The 16071-nt window shown below is 40.9% G+C and overlaps 1 protein-coding gene across 4 annotated transcripts in view; it reads left to right on the forward strand.

Moving 5' to 3' along the window:
• Nucleotides 1-16071, forward strand: part of LOC106029605 (protein mono-ADP-ribosyltransferase PARP12-like) — a 46008-nt gene that overhangs the window by 792 nt on the left and 29145 nt on the right. For 2 of the 4 annotated variants that reach the window (XR_010828582.1, XR_010828583.1), the window contains exons 2-4: nt 2801-2898; nt 9703-9826; nt 12064-12175. The gene's annotated coding sequence lies outside the window, so the exon portion shown is untranslated. Of the gene's footprint in view, nt 1-2800; nt 2899-2924; nt 4799-9702; nt 9827-12063; nt 12176-16071 lie in introns of those variants that run through there. The other 2 variants (XR_010828585.1, XR_010828584.1) reach the window with 2 other exon arrangements.

The raw sequence follows: 16071 nt of genomic DNA on the forward strand, positions 1-16071 counted from the left end.
GCAAAGTGACATCAAGATAAAGCCAGTTGTGTCTTTAGTCTGATGGACTGAATAATCTCTTAAACTGTCTTCCATCTGTAGGCATCTGTGAATCAAAAAATTGGATTTGTGTCTTAGTAGTTTGTTATACCAGTGTGACTCCTAGAAAACATACTGAGCATGACTCATGTAATCATTTAGGTTTTGAAAAGACCTCTAAGATTATCTAGTCCAACCTTTAATCTAGCATTGCCAAGCCCACCACTAAACCATGTCCCAAAGCACTACATCTGTGCATTTTTTGAAGACCTCCAGGGATGGTGACTCAACTGCTTCCATGGCAGCGTGTTCTAATGCTTCACAACCCTTTCAGTGAAGAAATTTTTCCTAATATCCAACCTAAACCTCCCTTGGCGCAACTTGAGGCCATTTCCTCTTGTTTTATAACATCGTGCTTGGGAGAAGAGACCGATCCTCAGTACTCACATGTTTGTGCATTAGTTAAGATTTTTCCATTAGTACTTTTCCCTGCTCTGATTTTACCAATATAACACCTTGGAGGGACTGGTAGACGTATGCAAATGCGAAGATACCATATGTTGATTAATTTTCCTTGACTGGTCTAGTTCGCAAGGTGTACTGATACAAATGCAATTTTGTGACCATAACTAATGCTACATGAAGGTGTTACGCTACTTTAGCTATGTCCTTATAATTAAAGTGATAAGAAATTAAAGATATGTAGACAGAACTTAAGTCCTTCATGCTCCAAGATGGAATGTCAAAGACATTGTTTTCCTCATGCATTAATTTCTGAGGTAAAGGGAGAAATTTGCCGGGCAAAGTAGCTGTTGTAACAGAAGGATTATTTTATATCTCATCTCAAATACGGTAAGGATGTACATCTCTACAAATAAGGCAGAGTTGCATCATCAAGAACACTGGAGAATCCCTTGAAACTTCTACTCTGCACAGATAGAGCAACCTGGGGTTGCTTGGAGGTGTTCTGACTGAAGAAGGTTTATTATTTGATGTCAATAGTAGGAAAATATTTCAGTTATCAGCCCGACTCAGAATGGAGACTTGCTCCGCAGACTTGTTGAGGCACTAAACAGAAATAGTCTGTACATTACCTTTATGCTGGCCTTTTTGCTAAAGGAGAGTGTTTGCTGGCACAAAAATCAATGAACCAAAAAAGCTGAAATAAATGAACCAAAAAAGGCTGAAACTTTTTTTTTTTTTAACCCCCTCAACCAGTATAAATCGTGAGTGGGGCAATGATTGTTCTGTAATGTTCCTTTCCTCGATACCTGTTGAAAAGAACCCTTTTTACCTGCTCTTTCTGTTTTTTCCTTTTTATTGGCCAGCTGACCCGTGAAACATGCTGCCTCCAATAAGGTCATCTTCTAACTACCTAATAATTCCCTGCTAAGCCTTCTTTCCCCTCCTGTTAATTTTGTCATAATTTTTCCATTGCTCGGTTGTTACTAGTTAAACACAGGTTTATGCATATGTGCAAAAAGGAAATGTGCATTTAAATCTGTAACATAAACTTCACAGCATGCTTAAGTGCTATCTGTAGCTGTATCTGATACTTTTACAAACTCTTGACGTAAACGTATGGCCTATAAAATTTCTATCAAGACCCCATCAACTTTGCTACTTAACTAGCTCTACTCTGCAGTTCAAACTCTTCTCCTGGACCTCAGTGAGGTCTTAGCGCCATTTACACTTGCTGAACAAAGAGATCTGAAGGCAAAGAAAAGCTACTTAAATATTTATGGCTTATTGAGGTTGCTGCCAATTGTCATTGGATTTTTGATCCTCTAGGGCAGCAAGACACAACTACCCTGATTTTGCACATCTGTTCTCCTCGCATATGACCCAGTAGGAGCAGACCATCCTGTTGTGGTGAATTCTAAGATCTGTGCACCTTCATCCACCGTGAGATTTGTCAGTGTGAAAAACCTGCCTCCTTCCTGTCTCACCTGTGATGAACAGAGCAGGAAATTTGTCCAAAAGAACTTCTGGAGGGGAAGAGCATAAGCGCACATGCTTGGCTGACAGGCTGTGCAAAATACAGAACACACACACACACACAAAAAACCAGACTGTCTGTCTATGGTAAAAGATGTCTCCCACTGTCTGATAACAAATATCATTTCTCTGTGTCTACAGAAAATCATGGAAGTGAGCCTTGATATTTATTTAGTGAGAGTATCAGGTATTGAAAGAAGCAAGTTCAGCCTTAGCTTCTGTACATGTTTTTAGGCAAAGTAATCCAAGTAATGGTTGGAAGCAAAGTCTTTCAGAGAAGAGCGAAGGGACTAACTGGAAAACATGGTAAAAATTCATGGTGGTAGTGCCTGGCTGATTTCATGTTATTTCATATCGCTACATGTCAGGAAAAGAATTTACTACATGCATAAGTGAGGAAGGCTTGAAGCTGCCAGCTCATTTCTGAAGCTCTGATTTGCACTGTAATTGGAAAAAAAAGGAAGTTTTAGAGCTCCCACCAAGTACCCTGGAAAAGAAAACTTTCTAAGGGTTAAGTGGGAGTGGGCTTCATAGAGGACATCTCTCACTTTGTTGTTTTTTCTAATGCTTGCTGTTCACAACAGCTGGGACAACAAAACTTGGGGAATGCACCTTTCAGGGGAAGAGGATGTGCCTACAAGAAGGTGGGGGGGGGCTACGTGCTTGAGAGTGTTATGCATATAGTGGGGTCAGGACTTCATTCTGTATTCTCAAACTTTCTTGAAGCAGGCAGTATGTACCCCGTACCACCCCACCCCAACAGTTCTGTGTTTTCTTTTTAAAGGTTTTGCTTTTCTCCATCACGAAGTCCTCACCTCATGGTCAGTCCTAGCAAACAGAGAGCATCAGCTACATTTTACTGGAAAGAATTCTCTTCCCTTGGTATGTTAATGTGAACATTTTCCTGGTCACAGGAAAGCTGGCGCTGGCTGTCACAGTAAGGACACTGCAGCATGCAACCCCATGTAGTAGGGGATATTTCCTTCCAGTACCAACTTGGCTTTCTGCAGAGAGATAAATCACTGAAGCTATATTTAATTCTTTCGGGATTATGTCAAGTTGCAGTGTCTTATTTCCCAATACAGTTCCCTTCTCCTGCATTTCCACCAAATCTTAGTGCTCCTATTTTAGGCTATGTAGGAAAGTGTTGCACTAAGTTTAGATTATGCTTAACCACGCTGATACTTTCACTGGTACATTTGTGGCCCAACGTAACTTCGCTTAAAGGACAACTTAAAGGGAAGCATCATCACATATATTAGTAGAGCCTTACTACCTTCTTCTTCTTCCCCACTATGGATATTAATCTAACAAAGCTATAATAGGGAGCAGCAGTTTGGAGGGAGGACAAAATCAGTTCAGGACTGGGTAGCCTATGGCTGTAGCATGCTTAGTTATTCTGGTTACACCAGAAGGGAGATTTAATGAAATCAGACCTCAGGTCTGTTTTCCCTCTTTTGGCAAGGAATAGCTGTGATCCAGAAGTGGTGTTATATTAATTGTGTTCACTTCATTGTTTGGGTGTCCTGTGTTACCTCGTCTCCACTAAGTCCCTGTAACTGCTGTGAGAAGAGAAACAAATTTCCTTGTCCTTCCTTTAATTAATTCTAGGCCATTTTATGTATAGAATGGTTAGCATGGATGATAATGATGTGTGATAAGATTTGCACTCTGCTTAGGAAAGCCAGTTAGGAGAGCAGAAGAAAGAGTAGTGAGGGGAATTGAGCAAAAGAACAGAAAAGACCATAGATAATTTCAGGGCCCAAGGAGGGGAAGGAAAGGAAGAACTAATGACCCTGCAGTTCTCCCTCTTCAAGGTTCTGCCACACAACAGAGGTCCACCACTCACTGTGCTTCTGCAGACAGACATGGAGAGATGGCTTCTACCATGCGTGCTTGGGCAACTTGCCTTTGTTTTATTCTAATTCACTCTCACTGCACAATCCACTTAGTGGGGCTTTTACATCTGAGTCACTCGTAACAGCTGGTTTGCTGAAAAAGGAATCCCCAGCAGCTACTAGCAGCACTACAGCCAAGCAGCAGGGCTGTACAGTTCCGATGTGTCCACTAGAGGACAGTGGTATATACCCAATAATTGGTGCCCTGTTCCAGCATTCCTGCGTGAAGCTGTTAAATTCTCACCTAATTTGAAATTCTTTATTAAATGCTGTCTAATTCAGAGCTGGCTGGCTGCTATGTTCCCGTAAGGAGTAGTTGGGCTAGTTGTGTTGTGTTTCTTTTTTTTTGTTTAAGTGATGGTTTCTCAGCTTTGTTAAATCATGCATTTTATCGATAGGTGCCTTTTTGAGATTAATCTTATGTTCCTAAAACCTTTTTACATTAGGAATATTTTTGATTTGCTTGTCTATATTATTCCTTTCTTTCCTCTGACACACTTCCCTGTTCAAGCACTTCTCTCCAAGTGTTCAGAAAACATGCTTTCGTATCTCTGGCCACCTCCAGGGCGAGCCCTATAATGTAGCCCCTGGCAGGGCTGTTTATCCTGCTGCCCCAGGGAGCCCAGGCTAGCTGTCATTAAACAGCAGGGCTTGGGGCCTGCTAGAGGGAAGCCTGTGTCCTGCTGTGACATCAGTTCCTTCAGAGCAGAGGGAGCACAGCAGTACCAACACCAACCTCCTGGCCTGAAGGGAGAAGTTGCTGCAACAAGTCAAGGCTTAATTCAGTCAAGTGATCTTTGGGAGAGGTAATAAGAGTAGAAGTTCCAAATGGCCATGCTTGGTGAAATTGCATTCCTGGGCTAATTCCTTACCCTGAGCCCAAGGTAAGTCAACTCAGGAAGAGCAGGGAGGCAGCCAACAGGTGACCTAAACATGCCTTCAGGGCAATAACATGAAAGAACTAGAGGGAGAGAGCTGTTCACGCGGGGATTAACTAGCAGTAAGAAGGTTCTGCTGCTTCATCTGTTAGCTGGGCAATTGGGCAATAGATGATTTTTCTGAAGGAGGTGAGTGTATTCTTGGTGCTGAAGTGTATTTAAATTTGTATCATGCCAAATGCTTCAGAATAACTTGGCATCGACCAGGCTATGAATTCAGTGGCTCCTAGCCTTCCAGCAGAGAGCACTCCTTCCCACTGAGGGTCAAGCTGTGAATATTTTAATAGGTCACCATCATCAACACTGGATATGGCAGGAAAATCTTGGCAGGAAGAAATGGGTTTAATTGGAGAGGATTAAAGGTGTGTCAGTGTTGGTTTTATTTGACATCCCTTCCGACCAAAGTCTGTGTTTGTAAGCAGTTTGTTTCTTGCATAATTACTCTAGTTTATTGGTGATTCAGAAATACACAAGTCTCCTGTGGAGTATTAAGGGAGGCTTTAACCTTTGCATTGTAAAGACTTGTGCTAATGAGGTTTCAAGCAAAGAAAATCAGATTACTTATCTGTGCTGCTACTTTGCCACTGACCCTGACAATTTGGTGGTGATTTATTACTTCTGGCATGCCTTCCAGGCCTGTTAGCAGAATGCTCCAAGCAGAACTGCCCTGAAGTTTTTAGGAGTCCCTAGAGAACCGGACTGGGAGCCGTTTCCTTCATCCATAGGATATCATATATCAGTCACAGCATGGAGAAACACTGTTACAGCACTGCTGTCTAACCTGCACCTTTCTTTTACTGTAACTATTTCCTCAGTATGGCATCTGTGTGCTTTACCTTTTGCCATGACACGTGGGCCAACCTCATGCGTCCTGCAGCGTTCTGGGCTTGACTTGGCAAGTTTCTGCTGAGCATGCTAGTTCAGTGTTTGCTTCGTAATCAAGCGTGTGTGGGTAGCTGTTGTTCTTTTCAGAAGAGCTGTGCATGTGCTTCAAGTAAGTATGTGTTTAAGTACCATGTGGCTTACAGCCAAAATGTTAAACCCTTGGCAGAATTTGGTTCTAAACAAGCTGTTCTTGAAGATTTTTTCGGTACATCCCAAACAGCCAGACATGTGACACGTTACTGGGACAACATGCTTCTTCAAAAATTCCCAAAGAAAACAGAAACATTTGGTGCCATTACTAGTGATGATTCGAGTCACTTGAGGTCACAAATTTACCTGTCATGATTATAATAGGATAAGTGTCCTTGACTTTTACCTCCTCAAGAGATCCTTCATCCTGTAATCAGTATATACTTGTTGTCTGTCAGTGTCTGTCTATCTTGACTGTGGTTTTATCCCAGAATTGCTTTTGTGCATTTGTTGTCTGACATAAAAATACGGTTCTTTAATTGCAGATGAGCTTTTTGGAAGTACCAGAAGTTTTTTGTGAGTAGGATTTTTCTGCTTGCTGGTTTAGACTGAAGCTGTGAAGCACATGCATAAACTAAAAGTTTATTACATGTCATTAAAATTCTTTCTTCAGAAGGAGAATGGCTTTACTTTGTTATATAGCAAACTTTTCTTCCAAGTGGGAACATTCACCCTGAAATCTTTGTGTGTTAATTTCACACCTTGAGTTAGTGACCTTAACTTTCCTAAGTGTTGCTGTGTAGACAAGCTCTCAGGACAAATGCCGTTCCCAATGAAATAAAACTTGGTACAGCTGTTACTAGTGACTTACAAGCTTGAAGTAAAATGGAAAGCATCATAAATTCATCTGTGCCTTGCAGGCAGGATCATATGCTTTTCAATTGGCATAGCCAAAAATCTGTTTGTACATAGATATCATTCCTTCCCAGTGGTAGTCACTGAACAGATTCTCTTCTACATTCCAGTGGTCTATAAGAGAGCAGGTGTTTCTATATCCAACACACTTCAGCTCTGAAGCCAGGGCTGTTCTTTTGACTTGGAATAAGGACACATTCATTCCAAAGTCTGTGATACCAACTGCCATAAATATCCTTTTTTGTTTTTGTTTTTCTTAGCGTTTTGCTTTATTTTAACAAAACGATCACTGTGATGGTGTTCTCTATTTAATTCAAATAACTTTCCATATTCTACCTCTATAGGGTTAATTATTTCCTCTTTAAAAAAAGAAAGTCCAAAAATTGCATAGTGTGCTAGACTGAATTTCATTTAGACAGGTCAATGTCTTGGTATTGCTACTGACTGCCAACAAAAAAGGTAACTTTAGGTATATTTGTGGGGCTTATGTTTTAAACCTAAAATGTAAGGGTCAAAAAGCAGGCTTCTTATTTGAATTTGTATAGTTTGAAGAATCCCAGTTTTAGTATACAGGGAGAAATATGTTATTATGTACACACTTTATATCTAACTGAAAAATTGGAAAGCACTTAGTTAAATTTTCTCCACATCCCTATGAGGTAGGTAAAATACATAATATCCAAGGTTTACATCACTTTGCAAAAAATGTAGTTGCCTTAGGTATTCAAGAGTTGTGTTTATTTATGAATGTAGTACCCAGCCCCGTTTGTGTTACATTTGAAGAACTCCCTGTATCACAGAAATGCCAGGAATGGCAGTGGAAAGGCTGGTGGTAAAGGAATGACAAGGTAAGGGAGATTATTCACGAAGTTAAGTTTCAGGATTTAACTGGGTAGGACTTTATGAACTAAGTGTCTGTTATGAAGCCTCTGTAACCTCTGAGGATCTTGGGGCTCCCTGTTCTTCTGGAATATTACATGACAAGTAGTCACAGCTCTACTTCACCTTGCCCCCAATTCACCTTAGCAGCATATGTCTCTAAGGATTCAGTTTCACCACATAGGGTGAGCAGAAATAGCAGCTTACTGTCATTGAAAGGGGGAAATACAGGTCCCTTATCTCAGCCCTCCCCTTCTGGCTGCGTAGTTGTGCTTCTTATCTTCTACTACTGCTAGCAGTTGTTGGATTCCTCTGCAAGCCAATTTATCCCACAGCAGGAAAAAAAAAAAAAGGCATTGAGGAAAAAAAAAAGGTAGCTCTCTTATTTTTGACTACATTAGTAACTGATGTGTTACAGTAAGTGAAACCATAGACTGAAGTATTTGATGCCAGGTATCAGCTGCCCACTCTATATGTTTCAGGGTATTTCAAGTCCTGTCCTGTAGAGTGAATGCCCATTAGTTGGGTGTTCAGGTCAGGGTGTATTAGGTGTGCTTTTGGAGCACATATTTCATGTGAGCTCTGTCTGAAACTGTCCGGTTTGTGTGCTTTAAGACTGTTCTGTGATGCAGACCAAGTGGGGACAGTCAGGCAATTAGTTCCCAAAGAACACCCCTGACCTAAGCTGAAACATAAATAGAGACACATCCTTAGTGAACTGAATCAGCTCTGCAGGGGAAGGGTATGTATGGAAAGCTAAGAAGAGGGGGAATGACCTTCTGTCCTTAGGCAGCAGGGAGCTGGATGTCAGCTCAGCTGTGAGCATGGACAGTGTAACTGCTCAGATACTGTCCAAATCTGACTTCCTAGCATCTACCTTTTGAACAGCTTGATGCCGGCGCTGGTTCACTTAAAAAAAGATGAGAGGCTTATAGCTGAAAGCTGCATGCTGTGCAAGGCATGAGGGCATTAGCTAAAACTTGACTTTTCTTACTAGCTGCAGGGTGAAAGTGTCCATTCAAGATAATGGTGCAGGTGAGCAAAGATACCTGATTTGCAAGCAAGTGAACACGTTTCATTCATGGATAGGTGCAAGTTTTGGGCACGGACGTGGTTAGCTGTGTTTGATCTGATCATGCATACACAAAAAAGTCAGTCCTAAAAGAATACGTGCCACACCACACTTTTTGAAAACTGCACAGTGTGACTCTTAGATAGTGGAATTAGTGAAGGCTAAGCTCCCAAATGGAAATCCATGGCCAAGATTTTAAACAAGTAGTATCATAAACACCAAAGCTGATGAAGGACAGCTTCTGATATTTTCTGCCTTGTATTGATAAATACACCTTTGTAGTGGGTGACCGAAATCTTTCAGTCATCTCATTTCAACCTCTCATTTATAGAAATATACGGGTATTTTCAATGAAGGTAAAGCAGAGTCTCCTTCTTCTGCCTATTTTCATAAAAGGTATAGGACCCAAACATTTTTGAGAGTACCTTCTCCACTGTCCTGTGTGGTTTGAATGGGCCAGTATTCTACCTAGATACAGGGTGATTACACAGAGAATCAGTAGGGTTGGAAAAGACCTCCAAGATCATCTGGTTCAATCACCACCCTACCACCAATGTCACCCACTAAACCATGTCCCTAAGCACCAGGTCCAACCTTTCCTTGAACACCCCCAGGGACAGTGACTCCACCACCTCCCTGGGCAACCCGTCCCAGTGCCTGACTACTCTTTCTGAGAAGAAATGTCTCCAAATTTTCAACCTAAACCTCCCCTGGCACAACTTGAGGCCATTCCCTCTAGTCCTATCACTAGTTACCTGTGAGAAGAGGCTGACCCCCAGTTCCCCACACCTTCCTTTCAGGTAGTTGTAGACAGCAATGAGGTCTCCCCTGAGCCTCCTCTTCTCCAGACTGAACAACCCCACTTCCCTCAGCCGCTCCTCACAGGACTTGTGTTCCAGGCCTTTCACCAGATTGAAGTTCTAAGTGAATAGGTGCACTTTTATATTTAGACTCCTACTCTGTAATTTCTAAGCCTATCTGAAGAATTTAGAAATTTAACTGGGACATAGGAAACCAACTTGGTTTGCGAGAAAAGATGTATTAACGAGGGTTTAAAATAGTCAATTTTCTGTTTAGTTGCAGGCATGTACTGCATTTTGGAGTTGTAAGATTTTTGCTTTTCTCATAGGTGACTTAAAGATGGATTCTCCCAAAGAACCTCAGCCTACAGGAGAGTTCAAATGTCAGCTATGTGGCTTAACAGTTCCATACACGTACTATGGGCAGAAACCACCAAACACACGCTCTATCGAGTAAGTACAGTCTTTCACATTACAGACTTCATTTATGCTATGGGCATCAGAAGCCTTGTGCTGCGGAATGATGTGCAATGTGTGAACCCAGTAATATGCCATACTGACCCTGAATAGGAGGTTTAGTACTTAGTGACCTCTTTTTTTCCAAAGGAAAAAAACAAAATAAAATTTACAGCATTGACAGCAAGGACAAATACCAACTTTATGATCCTGCTTCAGTGTCATGCAAAGATTTGTATTTAATGTATTTCCTAACCCTGCTGGCCACCCTACAATTTACCTGTGCCATAATTTACTTACTAGAATAATGTTGACTGTGTCAGCACAGCATTTCTGGAAATCGCCCTTTCCTTGTGGCCATGTCATCTGGGCAAAACATAAACACTGTATGAATTAAATATGTATGGTAAATACAGTTTTTAAGAGCTGTTTGGCATGTGGAGTTTTGAACAGCAATGCTTTCTTGCATGAATTAGACAATTCTTTGTCAGATTGTATGACATTAAAGAGTGGCAATTTAGTACATACCTACGTTTTAGGAGATTCAAGCCTTTTTCATCTCTGCTAAGTAGGGATAGGTTGACCAGAAAAAATGCAGTTACTATTTTGTCTGCAGACATCAGACTCTCCACAGAACAAAACAGCTTTAAATATGCGAGCAGCTCTGTTGAGGCCATCCCAGTCAACAAACCCATCAGGAAAACATGGTCAGGAACTCAATGGAACTGGAAGTCAGGCATGTACTCAGTGTTTCACCCCACTAAGACTGCTCGCTTTCTTACAAAATGGAAACAGCTGTTGGTCACCACCTAGTTGGGCTGAGATCAGATGTGTTATCCTGAAGCAAATGTATTTTTATCATTCCAAATTCCATAGTGCTACTGTTTTTCCCCTCTTCCACTCAGAAGAGCAATGGACCCCCTTTGATCAGGTCCTTTCATAGTGTGAATCAAAGCTGAACATGAACCTTAACTTTAGGTTATCCAAGCTCAGTTTTAGCATCTCGGCTTTATTTGAATTGCTGGGATTCAAAAAGCAAAAGAATAATGCTGAAGCATAACATTTTTGTATGTACATAGAAGAAATAGCTTTGCATTCTATCTTTATTGACTTATTTTCTGGTCCACTCATGAGGCCTAATTGCAGTGCTGCAGGAAACGTATGCCAAACCTGAAGACTTGTAAAATGGCCTGGACTCTGCACTGATGATAACTAGATTAAGACTAAATCTTGCAAGGGGAGCTTTGTAAAGATAATCCAGTCTTTGTACACTAGAAGACTTGTTGAGAAAGTGATCTGCCATGTAAAGATCCCTGATCCTTCCTAACAGTGGAAGGCTTAAGCCCTGCCACTTTTTCTTTGAATGGAGGGAAAAGGAGAAAGGAATGCACTTACAGATGCACGTGTACATACATGTGTGTGTGTATGTAGGCAATTAAAAGGTAGTATGAGTTAACAGAATACCTTTTAAATATGTATTGTACTCCACATTACTACAGAATCCAAGCTTGATGCAAGAATAAGCCAGCCTTGCAGGGTGCCCTGTGCAGACACCCACCCAACAGACTTCTGCAGTGTTTTGCCTGGAGCTCCCAGGAAGAATAATGCCTTAGTCTTTCCCAAGCAGGTTGCCAAATTATTAATAAATGCGTTCCCTTGTTACCCTGAAGCAAACAGTACAGTCTCTGACATAAAGTAAGAATATTTCAGATCATTGTAATGTTCTGTGCTAGTAGGTCCTGCTAGCAAGAGGTGGGAACCATAGCTTTACAGCGCCAACATAATTAAGAGCAGTAAAAGCTCTTTTTATTTTATACTCAGATGCAGACAGCTTCAGAAGAGAAATCCTACTTAAAGTTGTGCAATTGAGATGATAACTTGACATGGTACTGAATCCTTTGAAGGAGTGCCTGTCATAAAAATGGACCATAAGGAATACATGAAGGTGAAACATTGAAAAAAGCAAACCAACAACAAAACTAATAAGGCAATGTTAAGATTATCATCCTAATTCTGGAAGATATAAATTGCTGTATTATAGGACTGAAGGCAGTCACAGTGCTGATTGTGAAGTGGAAGGGAGTTGCATAGCTGCTACATTGCCTTGTGCAACACCAGGCTGTGCAAATCAAGAAGAGAGGGCTACCACCTTTTCAGCCTCCCCAGCTGCCTCCTTTCAACTCTTCCCATACTGCGAGATCTACCTTTAAAAACATGACATTCTTCTCTTATAGGCTTTTGGAAGACTGCTATGTCATGAAGGATCCTTTCACACCTGACAAGGAAAAAATCCTCATCCTTGGGTCTCTGTGCAGTTTGTGTGGCCGATCAGTGTGCGTTGGTACAGTAAGTAGCAATCAAAACAAGTTTCTTCAATCACTTTTTGTTCCAGCACTGGTGATCTATCAGAGAAAGAGCAAGCAACAAAAACCCAGAGAGACTATTTTTAAGGCAGGCTAATTGTATGTTCTTGTTGATTCCCCCAGATAAAGCTCTTTGTATAAAATAGAAATGATCAGCAAATTTAAGTGCGCCATTTACAGAAGAGCACAGTCTAGCTTCACAAAAACAGTTCATGCTCTTTCTACTTTATTAGCACATGAAAAGGAAGGGGAGTTCACATATTTCTTCAAGACCTTTAGGTTCCTTCTTAGAGTATATTGTACTATACCAATGGTAGATTTTTCTTCCTTAAAGGGGTTATAAACACCCGTGGATTATTAGGTTTGCATCCACAACACAGGGTTGCCATCCAATTTGCAAAAGCGTGGATGTAGAAAGTGAGCAGGGAGGATAGTTGTGCAATGCTAGGATAGCTCTCTGAAGAAGAATGAATTTGAATAGCAGCCGGTAGGCAACCTTAAGCTATGGAATCTGAGTGCAGTCCAGAAAGGTGGTGTAAAATTACAGTTGTCTTAATAACTTCTCTTCAACGCCAAACTGATCCCTTTGTTTGCTGTGAGTTCAAAGCAAAAATGAAGACAAGTTATTACACAGTTATCAGTGTCTGGAGGCTGTTCTGTGCTTCTTTGAGGCAGCAGAATGAATTGGGAAAACTCAAGGTTCCACTCTTTTCCCTCATCAAGCCAGTTCTGTGGCTGAAAGAGACTTAGGACTCGTGCAATAGTCAGATGCATGGGTGATTCAACCCATGAGGACATGTCATCGGGTTGTTTACTTGTACAACAGCATGTGTTTGTTCAACCAGACACCACTGTGTCAGCACAGATAACAGCCAGATCCTGGCCTTCTCTACCAAAGTGGTTGTTCTTAACCTGGAGCAATGTGCTTAAATCACATGTGCCTTGGTGTCAGCTAATGTGTCATCTTTAGCAGTTTTCAAATACAACCTTTTCAGCCCATTCTCTGGCTGCAGTTGCTAGGGGCCAGCTTTAGTGACATGATACTTGATGAAAGTAGCTGGCAGCATGAGTTTAAAACAAACAAAACAACAACAAAAAAAACAGATGTGCACTTTGTAAAGGTGTGGAATTTTTTTTTTTATGGTTTCTGGTGGCCAGTTATAATTGGATGAAGGTAGGATGAAGAACACCTCTGACTAGATCAGAGCAAGAGGTGAGATGGTACGGACAACTGAGACAGTTCATATGCCAATGCCTGCCAGTTTCTGTGTTTGGGCTAGTGGAAATTCTCTTGAGCAAGAAACAAAGGGTCAAATTACACTGACAAAATTTAGAGGGTTAGACAGACACAGCTGAAGAAAATTGGCAGTCTTGAACAAGTTTAGGTGTTAACCTAACTTGCAGGGAGGTAGTACTAAGGATAGATTTGGTCTGCTGCACTAAGGAGAGCGTGCAATAGCACCTTTCTCCTGATCAGGTTTGTTTCCCTTTTCTGAAGTCACTTCTGTCATTTAAATGAATGAAAATCACCAAAAGGTCAGATTAGAGTTTGCAACTGAGACTTGATTTTCTTTCTGGAACTATCTGAGGATTCCTGTGGGAATCAGATGAAGCCCCAGTGCTTTCTGGTTTTCGATAGCTGGGTCAAGTTTCCAGAGCCAACAAGCTTAGGGCAGTTGTGTGCGTGTGCACTGTGTGGAGGCAAAGCTGATATGTGAGCAAGATCTTCCTAGTGACAATGTCCCTGTCTTGGCTGGTAGCTGCCTCACTCCCACATGCAGCCAGAGGAGGAGCAAACATACAGGCAAGTACAGCTGGCCAGATAGTTTGGGCTTGTGAGGTTGATTCCTGTCATAACAAGTCAGGTTCATCCCTCCTTTTTAGCGGCATGGAATTAGTATTTCAGGCACATTTGGGGCAAACTTGAGCTCATTTCGCTATTTGCATTCCCAAATTAAGGGTGTTGACTTTATGAAGGATTTAACAGATATTTTTAAGTCTGACAATTAAATCTGTCAGAAGTTCTGAGTTTCAGCCTCAGTATCTTCCCACACAGTGTGCCTTTTCTGAATGAAGGTGGGCCTTTTTCTTTTAAAAGATTTATTAAAACTTTCAGTTAATCTAGGGCATGACTGTATGGAGGACATTAGCAGTGAGCCAGTAAAAGTCTCTTTTAATATTTTTGGCATTCTTGCCTATTTCGGTTATTGTAGAAATATGTCGGTCATTTATTTGTTGTACCTGAGTCTTCAAGATTCCCCTGATGGTATCAGTCAAGGCAAAACCTTGATTGTAAATTATTGAAAATAAATTCCTTACCAAACTGGCCAGGCCAGATAGTGATTCATGCATACAACTATGGTTTCAAAATCTATTTAGCAGTGCTGCTTAGGTAACATTGAAAGAGATCTGCATAAATGATAATTAATGCTTTAAACACCCACACCAAAGTAGGTAAACACATACTATTCCTCTTTCATGTAGGGAAGATTAGAGTGCAGGGAAGTAAAAACTTTCCAAGGCAGTAGAAAGAGCCAAAGTCAGAATAATATCTCTGTGGGCTGTTTTTGGCTCCTTTTTGTGCTCGACCCAAGTACATCAACTCAGCCTTACGCTGAGTGTTTCCGTAATGTTTTAACATAGGAATTGAAGTTAACGAAAATCGTTCTTTCTTGGGCCTCTGTTGCAAAGAAGCTGGACCAGTATGATGGAAAGCTTTCAGTGACAGATTGCTGTGATTTTTATGTTAATTCAAAATATTAGTAGGCTAACATGTGGTAAAAGTAAGACTTTTCTGACCATAGATTTGGCAAAGGGCTGGGATTAAATTTGCTAGCTTTTATATCAAAGGAGGCTGATCAGATTTTAGGCTTTTCTTGAGACACCCTGTGCTATCTGAAGGGTCTTCCCTTACCGTTTCCATGTCAAAGTAACTCAAGACTTAGCAACTGTTCTGCATAATGGTCATAAGCTCACTTCAAGTATTCTCTGAAGTTTCACCAAGTTCACTTACTTCAATCAGCTTGCAGCACCCATCACCCTGCTGAACCAATCATTAGCGTAATGTATTGGTAAGTGCGTTTGGTCCAAGTGGAATAATTCTAATGATTATCTGTAATGTCTTAAAACATGCCAAAAATATAAAAAGGAGGATAATAAAAATACTGGTAAAAGTCCTTAGAAAGGTCAAGTGCCCTTTTCCTGTTTCGGAAAAGGGGAGAGGAAATGTACAGCCTGACCATATTAGTCATTTAAAACAGCTTTTTCTTTTTCTTGCAAAACTTACTTAACAGAGGTTTTAAACACCTAAAAGAAGTGGCTTTTAGAGAAGAAATACAGAAAGGGAGCAAATTTCATCCCTTATTGCTCACCACAGCAGAAGCTGAGTAAACACTGATCCTGGACATGGTTGTAGGTATTAAATGATAAATGTAACACTACAGCTACTTTCCACTCAACTTTCAGTCATGTAAGGTCAGTCCTAGACAAGGTTAGGCACAACCTTTCCTTTACGTTAGAGTTTCCTTTACAAGTGTGGTTAAGATAATACCCCTATATATATATATATATATAACTTTGAGATACGATCCTTGGGAAAGCAGGAATAAACTCTGGCAGTCAGCTTTGGCAGCTCAGTTTTGCCTGCACTGGACTATTAGGTTTGTAATGAAAATGCTCCCTCTTGCCTTGGTTGCAGAAGGGGTAAAACACATTAAAGAATTGAAGAGCTATCCAACTAAGGGCAGAGTCTTATCAGGATAATGATCAAAGAAGGGCTTGAGTATACACAGTAAGTGTAATTAATCAGGCTTTAAAACAACAGGTAGGCTGAATTAGCCCGTTACTGAGAGAGGGGGGGAGGATTAAAGGGGTGTGGAC

This window comes from Anser cygnoides, chromosome 1 (genome assembly GCF_040182565.1).
Source record: "Anser cygnoides isolate HZ-2024a breed goose chromosome 1, Taihu_goose_T2T_genome, whole genome shotgun sequence".
Taxonomy (NCBI): Eukaryota; Metazoa; Chordata; class Aves; order Anseriformes; family Anatidae; genus Anser; species Anser cygnoides.